The sequence below is a fragment of the Melanerpes formicivorus genome, unplaced genomic scaffold, assembly GCF_026170545.1.
Source record: "Melanerpes formicivorus ecotype bairdi unplaced genomic scaffold, bMelFor1.0.p_v2 SCAF_6, whole genome shotgun sequence".
Classification (NCBI taxonomy): Eukaryota; Metazoa; Chordata; class Aves; order Piciformes; family Picidae; genus Melanerpes; species Melanerpes formicivorus.
Window position 1 is genome coordinate 25,705,436 of NW_027142358.1, and position 14,921 is coordinate 25,720,356.

Genomic DNA, 14,921 nt, shown 5'->3' on the forward strand with positions numbered 1-14,921 from the left:
CCTGGGGCTATTTAGTCTTGAGAAGACTGAGGGGGCATCTCATCAATGTGTATAAGTATCTGAGGGTGGGTGTCAAGTGGACAGGGCCAAGCTCTTTTCAGTGGTGCACAGTAACAAGACAAGTAACAATGGGTTCAAACTTGAACAAAGAATATTTCACCTCAACATGAGGAGAAACGGATTTACAGTGAGGATGATGGAGCACTGGAACAGGCTGCCCAGGGAGGTTGTGCAGTCTCCTTCTCTGGAGACTTTCAAAACCCACCTGGATGCATTCCTGTGTGGACTACCCTAAGTGATCCTACTTTGGCAGGGGAGTTGGACATGATGATGCCTTCCAACCTCTGTGATACTGTGATCTTTCTTAAACAACAGTTCCAAATAATTGGTACTTTCAACTTTTCTAAGATCATGCCAAAAGGTCTTGTGAGCCATCCCCACAATAGTCCCAGAGGACAGGCACAAGCCAGCGCGGTGAATGTGATGGCCTCGAGAAAACAAGCCCTGCAAGGCTCAGGTTTCAGTCCAAGGACGACGCATCAGGAAGCACAATTAACAACACCAAGAAGAAAAGCTCCTGTCTCACTTGATGTCTTTGTGCTGGTAAAAGGGAGCGCTGGTCACACAGGTTTGATTAAAGCCCACAGAAATGGGTGACAGTTATTTGACACCTATTTAACTGACACAGCTCAGGCCTGCAAATAAAATGGAAACAGTGGATTCAAGAGAAAGGAGACCTTCACCCTCTGCCATGCAGTATTTCTGGCAATAAGTGGGAAGGAAAAAGGAAAAATCAGTGCTGTGACACTCAGGACTTGCACAGCCCTAAATACGGAGAAGAACAACTTGACAATACAGAATGAAGAGAAGCAACAAAGATTTTGAGATGTTAAGGAATGTCTTAAAAAAATAAATTGCTTATAAGAGGCTCACCTTAAAGGCAAGGGCACGCCCCCAGGCTCCTGCACTGCATTACCAAGGCATGTGGACTGGATGAACTGGGGACCTCCACGAGAAAAAGAGTATTAATTATTAATTATTGCCTCTGTGGTCTGCAATCCACAACCACTACAGGCATCTGGAGTCTTCTGCCATGTCTGATTAAGGTCTGGAGAAGACCCAAGGAGGAACTGAGAGATGTGAAGAAATGGGTACAGGGCAAAACCGCGAAAACATGGAGGAGTAACTGCTCAGGAATGACCTGGCTACCTTCAGAGAAGGATGAAGATGCAGAGCAGGTCCCTCAGAGCAAGCAGACCAGCTGCGTAACACCACCCAGTGCTACAGGAAATGGAAACTATGCAGATTCAGAGCAAGGGCAAAGTGTAATTTTTTTCCCGAGCAGCAAGGACAATAACCATTGCAATAAGATATTGGCATCATAAATGACTGCAGTGGGTTCTCAATCCTTGCTACATTTTTATCTCTGCACCGAATGTCTTTTAGAAAAGACATGCTCCAGTAAGAATTAATTTGGAAAAATATTAAAACTGGTGATAGACATAGTACAGCTCTCCTGGCTCAGTGTCCAGTGCCTCAAGCAAGCTGCTGCACCCCCATGCCCAGAAGCCCTTATGTCCCAGCATGGTTCCCAGGTCCCTCCATGGCAAAGATACAATCTTCTACCAACAACATAAACCGTGTGGAACTGAAATCGTGGGTGATGGTTTCTAAATGAAGCTATCAGGAACTGTAAATCTTCATTAACCACAATGCTTTTGCTCTGAGAAGTACCACCCATGGCACTGCATTTCAATTATAACACAACTGAGAGCCCAATGAAGAGAGTATTTTTTTACTTTCCTGAATTAACAGCGAGGCTACAAAACCAAATGTGGATTTTTTAAATGCTTTCTGTATCTTCATAATTGTGATGGTTCTTCAGCTTCAGGACACAATTGTAGCTTTTGGCTTCTGTTTAACAGCATTAAAATTTGTCCTTTCAAAAATAACACACAATGCTCATTTGCAATGACTGGGACTAAAAAAAGTACCTGATAAGTGGGCTAATAAAATATGTAATAATATATATTATTTAGAAGCAATTTTAAAGCATTGATATGGACTACCCAGCACACCAGGAGGTTATTTTCAGTAATGTTAAGGTAAGCTCACAAATACAACACTCAGTTACTGTGACTTTCCCACATCACTGACAGCGAGAAATTGCTACCTCTGCCTGGCCTAACTGCACTGCTGCTAGGCTGTCCTAACTGCAGATAAGAATAGGCATCTTCATTAACCACACAGTCATGGAATAGTAGGGGCTGGAAGTGACCTCTGGAGATCATCTAGTCCAACCCCCATAATAATGGACAGCCATCCAGAGCAGGCTGCACAGGTTCATATCCAGGTGGGTTTAATTAATGTCATTTTCCTTCCCTCAAATTTCCTAGTAGTGCAGAATGATAACAGGACAACTGAGGCAGAGAAGCACCAAGACTTGTCTCAGGCCACTGCGAGACTTGTCATGGGACTAGGACAAAGAAAAGAATTTCTTAAAAGCAAGTAAGTGCATTAACTCATCCCTGAGGAGACCTTGGGCTTAGAACAGCATGAGGAGTACATCACATCTTTTAACCCCTTTCAGTCCAGACCAGTTGCTGGCACCAGAGCAAGCTGCAGGTACATCTTGATAGGAGCATCATTCTGCCCCACCACTCACAAGCCCTGCTTCTCAATCATCAAAGGGCTTTTTCATCCTTCCTTCTGAGGGCTGGTTTCGAGCAGAGCAGGTTTTCCAGCTGCCAGATTGAAGTTTGCCAGATTTCAGTTTTCACAGGAGATGTAATGATGTATAAGCACAAAACAGAGTAGAACTCTTCTTTCGCTGGGGTCTCATACCTACCACACAGCACAAGCCCTGAGCTTTGGCTGTTGAAACCAAAAGCTATGGCCAGGATCCACAAATACAGGGAATTATATAGCCCAAGGGAAGCCTCAAATGGACTCCAGAGGAGTGACACCAATGATGCTGCTATATTTAATCCTCTAAAAGTAAAAACCATGACAAAGTCTCCCTTGGGCACATTTTTTTAGGGGGAGTATAGAAACCACATGCTCCAGAACTGATTTTCTTTTACATTTTTTGCACTCACTCAACCAGTCCTTAAATTGTTCATCAAATATAGTGATTATGGACCCAAACTCACCTGGGTACCCCCCACTTGCCTGTGTGGGGACCCAGAACCTGCAGTGCCATGAGCAACCACACTTCATGTAGACTTCGATGCTCCTCCAGGTCAGTCTAACCGTTTCGTCCTTTCATACATTACTACAACGTTCTAATGTATTAAATCTTATTTAAGCACAGAATGATTTGTGTTGGAGACCTTAAAGATCATTTAGTTCCAACCTTCCCCATTCCCACCATGGGTAGGGACACCTTGCACTAGACCAGATTGTTCAAGGCTTCACCCAACCTAGCTTTGAACCTAGGGAGGGTTCCACTACCCCCGTGGGCACCCTCAGTGCCTCACCACCCTCACTGTAAAGAATGTCTTTCTAATATCCAGCCTAAATCTACCCTCCTCAAGCTTCAATCTACTGGGACAATATCTCCCATACCACGTAACACCTTACATATCTGAGATATCAAACATTATAGACTTCAAAACTCATGGATCAACCACCCAAAGCCAAGAAATTAAATGTGTGATGATCCTTTTTAATTTTCACTACTGGCTTCACTTGTGGATGACTAAAAGCTCACACCACCACAGCCTTCACTATCACAACTCACACCAGCTTGGCAGGTCATCAGAAATAACCTCCTGCCTGGGAATTTTTGCCTCCCTAAAGGCAGCCAACTCCAAAAAGTTTGGAAAAACAAAACAGCCTGAGGATCTGTTCACTGTACCAGAGCTACGTTCTGCATTGCTGCTCTAAGCAAATAGCTGGGTTGCGGGCAGCGACTGTGAACGCGTTGTGTGACCTTGCAGGAGTCCTTCCTCAGAATTCTAACACAGCCGCTGCTCATAGGGATACTTGAGTGCAGAACCAGAGCTTCAGGGTCTGCCACTGTTCTGACAGCTTTCAAGGAATTTATAGAAGGTGCCATCTCTAAGGAGAGTGGTGGCACTCATGCGGTGCTGGGCAGCAGGCTCAGGCAGGGAGGGTTCCCCAGGGTGGAGCAGACCATCAGAATCCATGACCCAGCAGGCTCACAGGCACATATGAGTAGCATGGTGGAAAATTCCCTTCTCTTCACCCAATGAATTTATATTTAGCTCCCCAGGGAGCAGACGTGCCAAAGAGCTGTTGTTTTGGTGGTATTTTTTGCACAGCCCCATGGGGACCCCTGCAACGTGAACTGTGGCGTGCTGGGGGAGGCTGCCAAGAAACAGCTATCACTGCCTCGCTCCACCACCACCGTGGACCAGGCACGTGAGACTGTCAATAGTCACAGCCCTCTGCCACCCATCAGACCTCCTACTTTTTGTTTTGTTTCCCCACGTCAGCATGCTTGCTTCCTCTTCCTCCTCCTCCCCATTTCGGGAGAGAAAGTAGAGAAAAATAGTCAGCTACAAAGAGATCTTGCTTGAGGAGATACCAGTGAGCAACCTCCCCAGCTCCTCTACTGACCCGGTCCCACATGGCCACAAGAATAAAATGTGGGCTTGTCTTTCTGGAGGCATTTTAAACTATTCCAACCCTAGTTTTGGTGAGGGAAGACCTAATGCAAAGACTCTGCTTCCCCTCTCCCCCTCCTGGGACATGGGAAGGAGACTTAACTCCTCCAGGCTGAGCTCTCCTAAGAGCTATGAGCATCACTGGCACCTTGCCCTGCCCTAGCCTGTTGGTCCAAAGTCTGCTCTGTTGCAGATTAATGTTCATTAGGACTTTTTCCCAGCAAAATCACTCTGTAAACTACATGACACAAGAGGGGTAAGGGAACAAACCCATACTCAGCCCTTTTAACCTGGGCTGTCTCCTTTCTGCCTGAGATTTTACAAGGGAAGCACAAATTACCTGTGTCCCCATGGAGATCAAGAAAAGAAACTCTGTACAACATTACAAGAACAGCTTCAAGCCACACAGCTGTCATTTGAGAAATCCTAAGTTAACCAGTAATTATAAAATGGACAAACTGGATAAACCTTGTTACACTCTATCCACCTTCAGCACATGGTCCATTGTGCCTGCTCTGCACAGAAAGCCTGGGCTGCATCAAAGGCAGTGTAGGCATCAGGTCAAGGGAGGGGATTGTCCCCCCCTGCTCCCCTCTTGTGAGAGCCCACCTGGAGTAGAGTCCAGGTCTGAAGACCTCAGCACAAGGACACAGAACTGCTTGAGAGGGTCCAGAGGAGACCACAAAGAGGATCAGAGGGCTGGAACACGACTTCTATGAAGACAGGCTGAGAGAGTAGGTATGGTTTGTCCTGGAGAAGGATTATTCACCCAGGGAGACCTTAGAGCAGCCTTCCAGTATTTGAAGGGGCTAGAGAAGAGATATAAAGGGACTTTCCACAAAGACACAGAGTGACAGGATGAGGGGTGATGACTTCAAACTGGAAGAAGCTTGATTTAGACTGGACATTAGGAAGAAATTCTTCCCCATGAGGGTGGTGAGGCACTGGAACAGGTTGTCTAGAGAAGCTGTGGAGGTTCCAATCCAGGAAGTGTTCAGTGCCAGGTTGGATGGGGCCTTGAGCAACCTGGTCTAATAGAAGGTGTGCCTGCCCATAGCAGGGGGGTTGAAACTACATATATTTAAGATCCCTTCCAACCCAACCCATCTATGATTCCACAAATTGTGTTTCAGCAAAATGTTGTAGGTCTCGTTCCACCTATACCTTTGCTGAAAGCGAAGCAAGCCTTTGATACTTAATGTTACATATAATTAACTGAAATGGATCTGGGGATTTATATTGGAGTATGTTAGCCTATTTGCATGTGTGCATATTTATACACAATTATTAATTTATGCAGGTATCCATACCTAAAAATTGGCCTACACCAGTGCTGACTCTGTCCCACAGTCTGCTTGATCTCCATACATAAATATCTGGATCTCACCCATGGAGTCAATTATCTACTGAATTGCCCTGATTTTCCATGCAAAGTTTTGCATTTAACAGCCTGAGCTCTTCCTGATCTGCCTCTCAAAGGCCATCTGCTTTCTATAACTGAAGCGGTTCTTGAAGACTTTGGCCCTGTGCAGAGTTGGAAGTCGCCAAGGTTTCCCTCCCTCCTCTGGATTTAACCTGGAAGTGAGAAAATCTGGATTGAGGGATTCAGCTGCAAAACCACCGACACGTGTGGCCATGCCCAGCAGGGCTGTGCTTGGTGGGGGTGTCCTTATCTCCTTTGAAATAAAAAGAAGGAAATAATTCCGTGGCAGGTTGCTTGGGTTGGCTTTTTATGGTTGGGTTTTCCCCTTCACTTTTGAAAGCAAAAAGGCTGGGTCCTTCTCCCAGTAAAGTGCCTCCAATGTGGAGTGAACAGCCCTGAGCTTGGCTGCACACTCACCACCACAAGCATCCTCGGGCTCTGGAAGACTTTTAAAAATGAAGAAATAAATCAGGAGCTCTCTCTGACAGGTAAGGACAGAGCATACCACTCTGAAACTCATAGTTTATTTTACTATCACTCTAATTAATCTTGTTTGGTGACCCACCCCAAATATTTTCTCTAGAAACATTATCTACATTGTTTTGGGGGTTCTTTATTTCCAGCCCTCAGCCAAGCCCTGATAAATATTTCTGCCTGTGTCAGAGGCAGGCTGAGGGAACCTGTGATGGGAGGCAAGGCAGCAGCAGCAGCCTCCTGCACTCCAGGATACCCAATGCTGGAGAGAGGCAAGCAGAGATGCTCTCCCTGCTTCCAACGTTTTCTCGCCTGACGCTGCTACCTCTGCAATTTGCAAGTAGTCTTTAATCAGTCTTTAATCTGTCAAAACAGAGTTTTTATTGTTGTTTGAGGATTCGAAAGGAAAATAAGCACATCTGGTTTCAATCGCAAGCTGAAGTTTGGTCTATCAGCCTGATTCGTAACAAATTACACTGAGTTTTTCCTCAAGAGGATTTCCCAAGGGGGGGGGAGCATGCATTGGCAAGGTACACCAGTGTCTGGGGAGACCACATGGCACCAAGAGAGACAGTGGCACTGCCCAGTGACAGGCACTAAGCTGCTACATACTCCCTGTCTCCATCAAGTAAATCAAATCTCAAAATTGTTGAGGAGAAAACCCTTATTAATGAAATCTTCACGTGCAGCTATATGTGAAGACTTCATGCACAGTACAATTGGAACGACATGATGTCACTGAATGAAGAAATAAGACTTAAAGACTTTATAGGACAACTTGGTTGCCAGAACACTTTCCACAGCAAGGAAAACTTTTCATTTGGTGCTGGAGACCCCCCTTGAGGGGCACAGCACAGCTGGCAAAGCCTCTGCACAAGTCATCACCACCATGAGCTACCTCACACATCCCAGGTGTGAAAACCACCGCAAGACACCACAGGAAGCTGTGCGACGGCCCGAGTCGGGCTGGGAAGCATCTCTGCAGTGATGCTCAACCACATCCACTGCTCCCCTGGGCTGCAGTCCCTCTATGAGAGACCCCCAAACATGGGGAGCAACAAGCACAGCGAGCTCGCTGACATCCAAGTTGCAGTAAAACATCCCGCTCGGCCCGCAGAAAGGAAAGCACGTGTTGATCCATTCGGAGGCAGAAATTCCAGAGGCAGAATAACGTGAAGAGGAAAGGGAGGCTCAACTTCGGGGAGGCGACTTTCCCCCACAGCCCGGACAGGCGACCCAAGACCGTCCTCAAGTGCTTTCCCCGACACCGCCGCACGCAGCCCACGCCGCCGCCGGGGCACATGCCAACCCCGCAGCACCCCGTTCCCTACGGACTCTCGAAGGCGGCCAAGCCACGCAGCACCGAAATGTCCTGAGCCCCATCTAAGCTCTCGTCCCCCGGGGGCCGGCAGCGGTGGGGAGCGGAGACCCGGCGGCACAAAGACGGGCAGCCCCCAGCCTCGGTCCGCCCGGGCGGAGCGGAAAACCCAGCGGGAGTGGGATGAGCAAGGGCCGGCGGGATGGTCCCACCTTTGTGGGAGGCCGCCGTTACCCTCCTCGCCCCCAAACCCCTCTGTACCCAGGGCAGGGCACCGCCGCCCTTTGTCCGGACCCCACACCCCAGGGACAGCTCAGCGGGACCCCCAGGCAGGCCGCGAGTAACAGCACAGAGCGGCCCAGGCACGATCTGGGCTCTTACCGTGGTGGCGGCGGCGCGGCCCGGCCGGGCCGGCTGTGGGCTCCGCTCCGAGCCGCGCTGCCTCCGCCGCCGCCACCGCCGTGCTGCGGGCGGGGCGGGCGGAGGGAGGGAGGGAGGGAAAGAGGGAGGGAGGAGGAAATGCGCTTGTCACTTCCTGAGCGGGGCTGGCGGAGGCAGGGCCCGGCCCGCACCTGCGGAGCCCCGATGGAGCCCCTGCCCCGAGTGGGGACCCGCGCATGGGGGAGTGTCGGTGCGAGATAAAATGGAAGGAGAGATGCCTGGCCGGCGCCCTGAGCGGGTATCCCCGGAGGTGAACATCGCTCCGAAGGAGCGTGTCGGGGAAAAGAACGAAAATAATAAAAAGCAGCGATATCAGGCGGCGATCAGGTGTGGAGTGGCGGGAAAGGGGGGCGCGGCGGCGGGCACTACCGCAGCCCGGCATGGCAGTGGGACTGGCTGGTCGTGGCTCCGCCGCCCCGTTCGGTGGCCGAGAGTGACTCCTGGTGGCACGGCCGGCCCGGGAGGAGGAGCAGAGAAGAGAGCAGGAATCCACCAGTGCCCTGGGAGGGTCCACCCAATAGACATTGCTACATTTTTTTTGACACCCAGGGTGGTAAAACACTGGTCCAGGTTGCGTAGAGAGGGGGTAGATGGCCCGTCCCTGCAAACATTCCAGGTCAGGGCTCTGAGTAGCGTGCCCTAGTTGAAGATGTCCCTGCTCACTGCTGCGGGGTGTTGGACTAAACAACCTTGAAAGGCCCCCTTTCAACCCAAACCACTCTGTGATTCTCTTAAGAAGTAGCCTTGAAGTCTGAGTACGTCACAGATGTACAGTATCCACTTCTGTACTCATCAGTGAGATTCGACAAAAAAAAAATCCCACTCCCCAATTTTCCTCCATTTTTACCAGCATTTCTGCTTGTTCTGGAAGAATAACCTCATTTATTTGTACAGGTTGGAGTCTGACCTGCTGGAGAAAGCTCTGGAGAAAAGAACCTGAGAGTCCTGGTAGAGAACAGGATGACCATGAACCAACAATGTGTCCTCACAGCTATGGCAAATGGCCTCCTGAGGTGCACTAAGAAGAGTGTGGCCATCAGGTCCAAGAAAGGTTCTCCTGCCCCTCTACTCTGCCCTGGTGAGGCCTCATCTGGGACATGGTGTCCAGTTCTGGGCTCCTCAGCTCAAGGACAAGGAACTACTGCAGAGAGTCCAGCAGAGAGACACTTAAGATGATGAAGAGACTGCTACATCTATCTTATGAGGAAAGGCTGAGAAAGCTAGGTTTGTGTATCCTGTAGGAGAGTTGAGGGGCATCTCATTAATGCTTATAAATATCTACAGGGCGACTGTCAGGAGGATGGAGCATGACTCTTTTCAGTGTTGTCCAGTGGCAGGGCAAGGGGCAGTGGACACAAACTGGAATACCAGAAGTTCCATGTAAACAAAAGGACAAAAATTGTCACTGTGAGGGTGCTGGAGCACTGGAACAGGCTGCCCAGAGCAGTTGTGGTGCCTCTTTCTCTGGAGGGAATCTAAACCTGCCTGGATGAATTGCTGGGTGATTTACCTTAGGTAATCGTGCTCTAGCATGGGGGTTCATCTAAACAATCTTCAGAGGTCCCTTCCAACCACTACTATTCTGTAATCTCTTTTGGGAACACAAGCTCAGCCAAATACTGCTAGGCTGGAGGTAGCCGTGGGTCCTCTGCAATATTCAAAGACATGTCTGCCTGGCTTCACTTGGGAGGTGGCCTTTAGAAGCAATCTGCTCCAACAATAACATTTCCCATCCATCCAAGCTGAAGTGCACACAGCACGTAGGCTTCTTCCGAGGGCGAGCGTCATTAGTGAACAAGGAAACTACATGACAGCTAAGAGGAAGATTTAGAACTCATTACCAAACAGAGCCTAAACATTAATCATGAACATATGCAAGCAGACAACGCAGATGTCATCAGGAATGAATCTGGGGCTGAATTTCATCCACCCAGATGGATAGCTGGGCACATGGCTGGGGATGGCAAGTGGGAACAAGTGAGGGCATGTGTATGCTGAACAGCAAGAGGTTTTATTTGTGTAGCTCAGCCCTGCTTTGGGTGTCCTGCCCTGCTGATACATGGCCAAAGATACCAAACAAATATCAGTATTTAATGTAATAAGGGAGCTAAGGAAGCAGAAGTCAGCAGCTCCCACCAATGCAGGAAGGACTGATCTCAACAGAAGTTACTCCGTACTCCGTGCATATAAAATGAGACAAGAGCAGCCAGTATGAGAGGGGCTATCAAAAGGATTTGATGATGTGAAGGGGCTTTTGCATCAAGCTCATGCATCCCACTCAGTATTTGCTCTTCTTATGGCCTATTGAGACTGGTAGCAAAAAATAAATGCTTGCAAACTCCTTTTCTAGAACTTCAGGAATCAAGTTTAAAAATGTTTTCTTGTGGTTTCCCAGATGAATGTTTCAGTAATAAAGCCTGCAGCATAATTGAATCCATTCCCGTGGCAGCCTTGCACAGTGCAGGCTTGGTCTCCAAGAATCCAGCAGACAGTTGCTTTCTGTCTGCCTCTCAGCTTGATCCAAACCCAGCATTTTCTTCCTCTCATCCCCTTTGCTTTCCAACAGATGAGCTGGCAGTGGAACGTTACCAGTGTGCATGAAAGCCTGTTGCCAAAGCATAAACCTGTCTTCCGCTGATAGTATTTTCAGTAATGTTTAAATGTAAAAGCTGGGCAGAGAGGTTCCTGCTCTGGTGACAGTAGAGAGGATCTTTGTCAGAAGGGGAAAAGATGGAAATCACTTTCAAGCTTTAAAGAACTGGGCATGAGAGTTTAGTCATCATGGACACAAAATTCATTCAGCAAAATTCTGAGCCGATTTAATTGGTGTTTTTATCTTGAGTGTCAGCACCTTTGCTACCCACTGATTAGGAGCCTTCCTTACAGAGATGGAAACTCTGTGGGTAGGAAAAAAATTTTACGATCCCCATGATCCTCCTGAAATTATACTGGGGTCCAAGTCATTAAAACATTTCAATGTAACAGTGCTAAGCCCAGTGGATAAATTTCCTTCACTTCCAGCATGCAGGATTTGGCTGCAGCCACAGCCTGCTTTCTGTGCTGCCTTTCTAACACTTCACCGTCTGCTCCAGTTTGTTGTTATTCGAGTCATACACACCATGGTTGCTAATAATTTCAGAAGTGTCCTTTTCATGATGACCTACAACTCTGCAACGTTCTGAGCAGCTAAGCAATCCCAGTTATTTATGGTTTTATCCTTCTGCTTCTCCTGCCAAGCAAGGAACACAGGTAAGGGACTCACTCAAGGCCAACCAGAGCGAGCATCCTGGTCACAGGCTGATGTCTTAGGCTGTGCCAGGAACTTGTGCACTCACAAGGGACATCTTTGTTGCACTGAACATCTCCAACAGCATCTGAGGCCAGCTTCAGAAGCCACACTCCAGTTTCAAGGGAAATCTTGACATTCACAGAATCTCAATAACAATGAGCAATATTTGAAACAAGTATTTCGTGCCCAGGGAACAAGCTCATCTCTGTAACAGGACTGATGTGAGGTTTGTTTTTGTTGGTTTGGTGTTTTTTTTATTGTTGTTTTGGTTTGTGGGTGGTTTTTTGTTTGTTTGTTTTGGTTGGAAAAGACCTTGAAGATCATTAAGTCCAATAATTATCCAACTTTTTCTAAGTCTGATGCTAAGCCATGTCCCTCATCACATCTCTGTGGCTTTTAAACACCTCCAGGGATGGAGATTCAACTCTTGGGCAGCCTGTTTCAGGGCTTGACAGCCCTTTGGGGGAAGAAATTTTTCTTAATATCCAAACTAAACCTCCCCTAGCACAACTTGAAGCTGTTTCCTCTCATCCTATCACTTATTGTTAGGGAGACCAACCCCCACTTCACTCCAACCTCCTTTCAGGGAGTTGTAGAGAGTGAGGTCTCTCCTCAGCCTCCTTTTATCCAGACTAAACAACCCCAGTTTCCTTAGCCACTCCTCAGAAGACCTGTTTAGATACTTTACCTTCTAGGTCAGAGAGTATGTGAATCAAGGAGACTCAAAACCCTGAACAAGTAAAGCATTGCTGTGCAGAGAAGCTTGTAACAAGGAGTATAATTTTTACTACAGTTGGCATACAATGGAATTTGCACCAAACCTATAAATCCTTCTTTTATTTTCCAGGTTATTTGCTGCACATGTGCAACAGCTTTGTGTTTCAGTTCCACATTTTGCCTGCTGCCTCCCTGACTGCCTTGGGCCTGCTGCGCTGCCCCAGCCTAGGTGCAATGGAAACAGCTGATGGATAAAATAAATAGACCATGAAATACAGATGCGAACCCATGAAAGCGCTAATTGCTTTGTCAGCCCTGCCTACATCTGAATCGGCTTAAGATAAGCCAGGAGTTAGTTGTCCATCACTCAGAAAACCCAAGGCAGCTTTGGACATGCCCAAAAGCAGCATGCTATGCTGGATAATGTGGTACCCAGAGAGTTCAGGTGCCCTAGGGTAGGGCAGCAGTCAGTGAGGCTAATTACTACTGCAAATTGGAGTAAAGGAGCCTGGATCCATCTGCCTGAAACACCAACCTGTCTTTTAGGGAAGCGTTAGAGAAAATCTAATTGATGAACCTTCAGCCTGACAAACCTTTTCTTGTTTGGTGCTTCAGGCTGGGTGCAGGCTTATCACTCTAAGCCTGCATGTCTCTGTGCTGCTGACTAGAGGTTTCCTTTCACAACCCCATCAACATTTCAAATTACTCAATAAATGCACATTCTTCCCACCTCTGCTTGACATGTGACACTGTCCATGAATACTTGGCTGCTGGAGGGACTGTGCTGAGGTTCATTTCTGTTCCCTCACCGGTGTTTATTAGCTCTGGCTCTCCAGCACAGGCTTATGCACTTGTGATTATCCAGAATTTATATGCTACCTTGAGGCTACATCATTTGTTTGCCTGACAGCACTCAGTTTAATTTCTAGTCACCTAGAAATGAGCTTGTTTCAAGCTCTACTATTACCTAACAAATGAAAATGAAGCCACAGGTTGGCTTTTCCCTTCTTTGTGTCAAATATAACATGCCAGTGCTCTTTTCCCTCCCTTGTCTTGAGGCTGTAACAACTCAACCCCTAGGTATCCATTAATTGTTCCTCAATTTAGCTGCTACCTGCAAGTTTTAGATCATACTCAATGTAATTCCAGCCAAGGTGCACCATAGAGATGTCCCTTTTACAGGCATCCATACCACCCATTCAGCCAGGGGGTGGGTAATGCTGCACGGCACAGACCTTGCTCTCCTCTCACCCCAAGAAAGAGCAAGCAGTGGGAATGCAAAGACAGAGATCTCCTTACAGCAACACAAAGCCCTGGCCTGTTTATGTTCTCTCCACATATTTTACAGGAGACTATTCAAAATGTTAAAATGCTTAGAGGGGCTATAAAATAAAGCATTATTGTAACAAGTCATGTTCTTTACCTTTCAGAGTAGGAAAGCAATCTGACTGCCAAAACACTGGAAATTTTGCTGTATGTTGCTAAATACCATACTTTTGTCTGGTATGAAATAACATACGTTTTGGCAGGTTTCTTACCAGGCACCCTGGCACACAGTAGAATGGACATAGTGGAGGATATATACACACAGATTTTCTTTACAGTGGCTACAGTGGTGCCAGTGCATTCCTGGAATGTGGAAATACACAGAAGCCAGTGTTAGTGATGAAGGAAAGCATGCTGTACCTAATGTGCCAGAAAAGCTATTCAAGAACTCATCCTTACGTAAAAATAACTCTGAAGAAGCTGCCAAGATCAGTTGTCAGCTCAGCTTGGGAGCTTCATGGGTATCTGTGTCTTGCATGCATGGATTCACCTGGTACATCTGGATACAAAGTGAGTGGTTTCAGTTCACCAACTCATTTGTCCACTCAGGCCTTTGGCACTTCAGGCCCACAGATGCCACAGCCTGCATCAGAAACCCATGTAGAACTGAAACAACTTGGATGCAAATTACATGAGAGAACATCTCCATGTTCCATCAGAAGAGAACTTTTTTCACTGCTTAAAGACAAAGATAATGCAAATGCTGTGAAGACATTAGCCCAGCCTTGGAGAGCGCTCTGCTCCTGTACAGCATTATCTTGTACCACAGGCACAGCTTCTATACTGGCATCCTCTGGTCAGTCTTGGAAACACTTCAGCATTGCACTGAAGGTGTGGGGCAGTATCCTCACAGGACTGTTTATTGCACACTTTATTTCCTCTCCAGAGACTCACTCCTGAGGCCTGTATGGTGAGACATGCGCTCCCTAACTCAGGTCTAACCAGCTCTCCTGTAGAGAGCAATGGCAGGATTGAAAACCCAAACATCTGAAAGTTCCTTTTACAAACTATTTTGAAAAACAGAAATGGAACAAAAAAATGAAATGAGAGTCCTGTCTCTGTAGATGCCTAATACCCCAAATTACTATAACACAACCAAGGCAGTTGGTCACTCCTAGTTCTCAGAAAGGGTGACAGTGGATTTGGAATGAAGAGGGTGAGCCTATAATGCAAACAGTTATTTCAACTGGATGCTCATGATAATAACCTGAAGAAATATTCTCCTGATAGGACAGAAAGCCTGTAGTTAGATGCTTCATCACTACTGGCCCTGTCCAGAAGAGTGGCTGCCATACTTATATC

General features: G+C 47.3%; 1 protein-coding gene and 1 long non-coding RNA gene across 2 annotated transcripts in view; one reads left to right on the forward strand and one right to left on the reverse strand.

The window, feature by feature from the left end:
* Positions 1 to 8,316, reverse strand: part of FAM53B (family with sequence similarity 53 member B) — a 52,135-nt gene extending 43,819 nt beyond the window's left edge. The window contains exon 1 of the mRNA XM_068140177.1: positions 8,228 to 8,316. The gene's annotated coding sequence lies outside the window, so the exon portion shown is untranslated. The remainder of the gene's footprint in view (positions 1 to 8,227) is intronic.
* Positions 8,317 to 8,395: 79 nt separating this feature from the next.
* LOC137442024 (uncharacterized) lies at positions 8,396 to 13,618 on the forward strand. The gene is made up of 3 exons (XR_010987563.1): positions 8,396 to 8,614; positions 9,182 to 9,365; positions 12,424 to 13,618. It is a non-coding gene; the product is annotated as an uncharacterized lncRNA (long non-coding RNA).
* Positions 13,619 to 14,921: the final 1,303 nt, after the last annotated feature.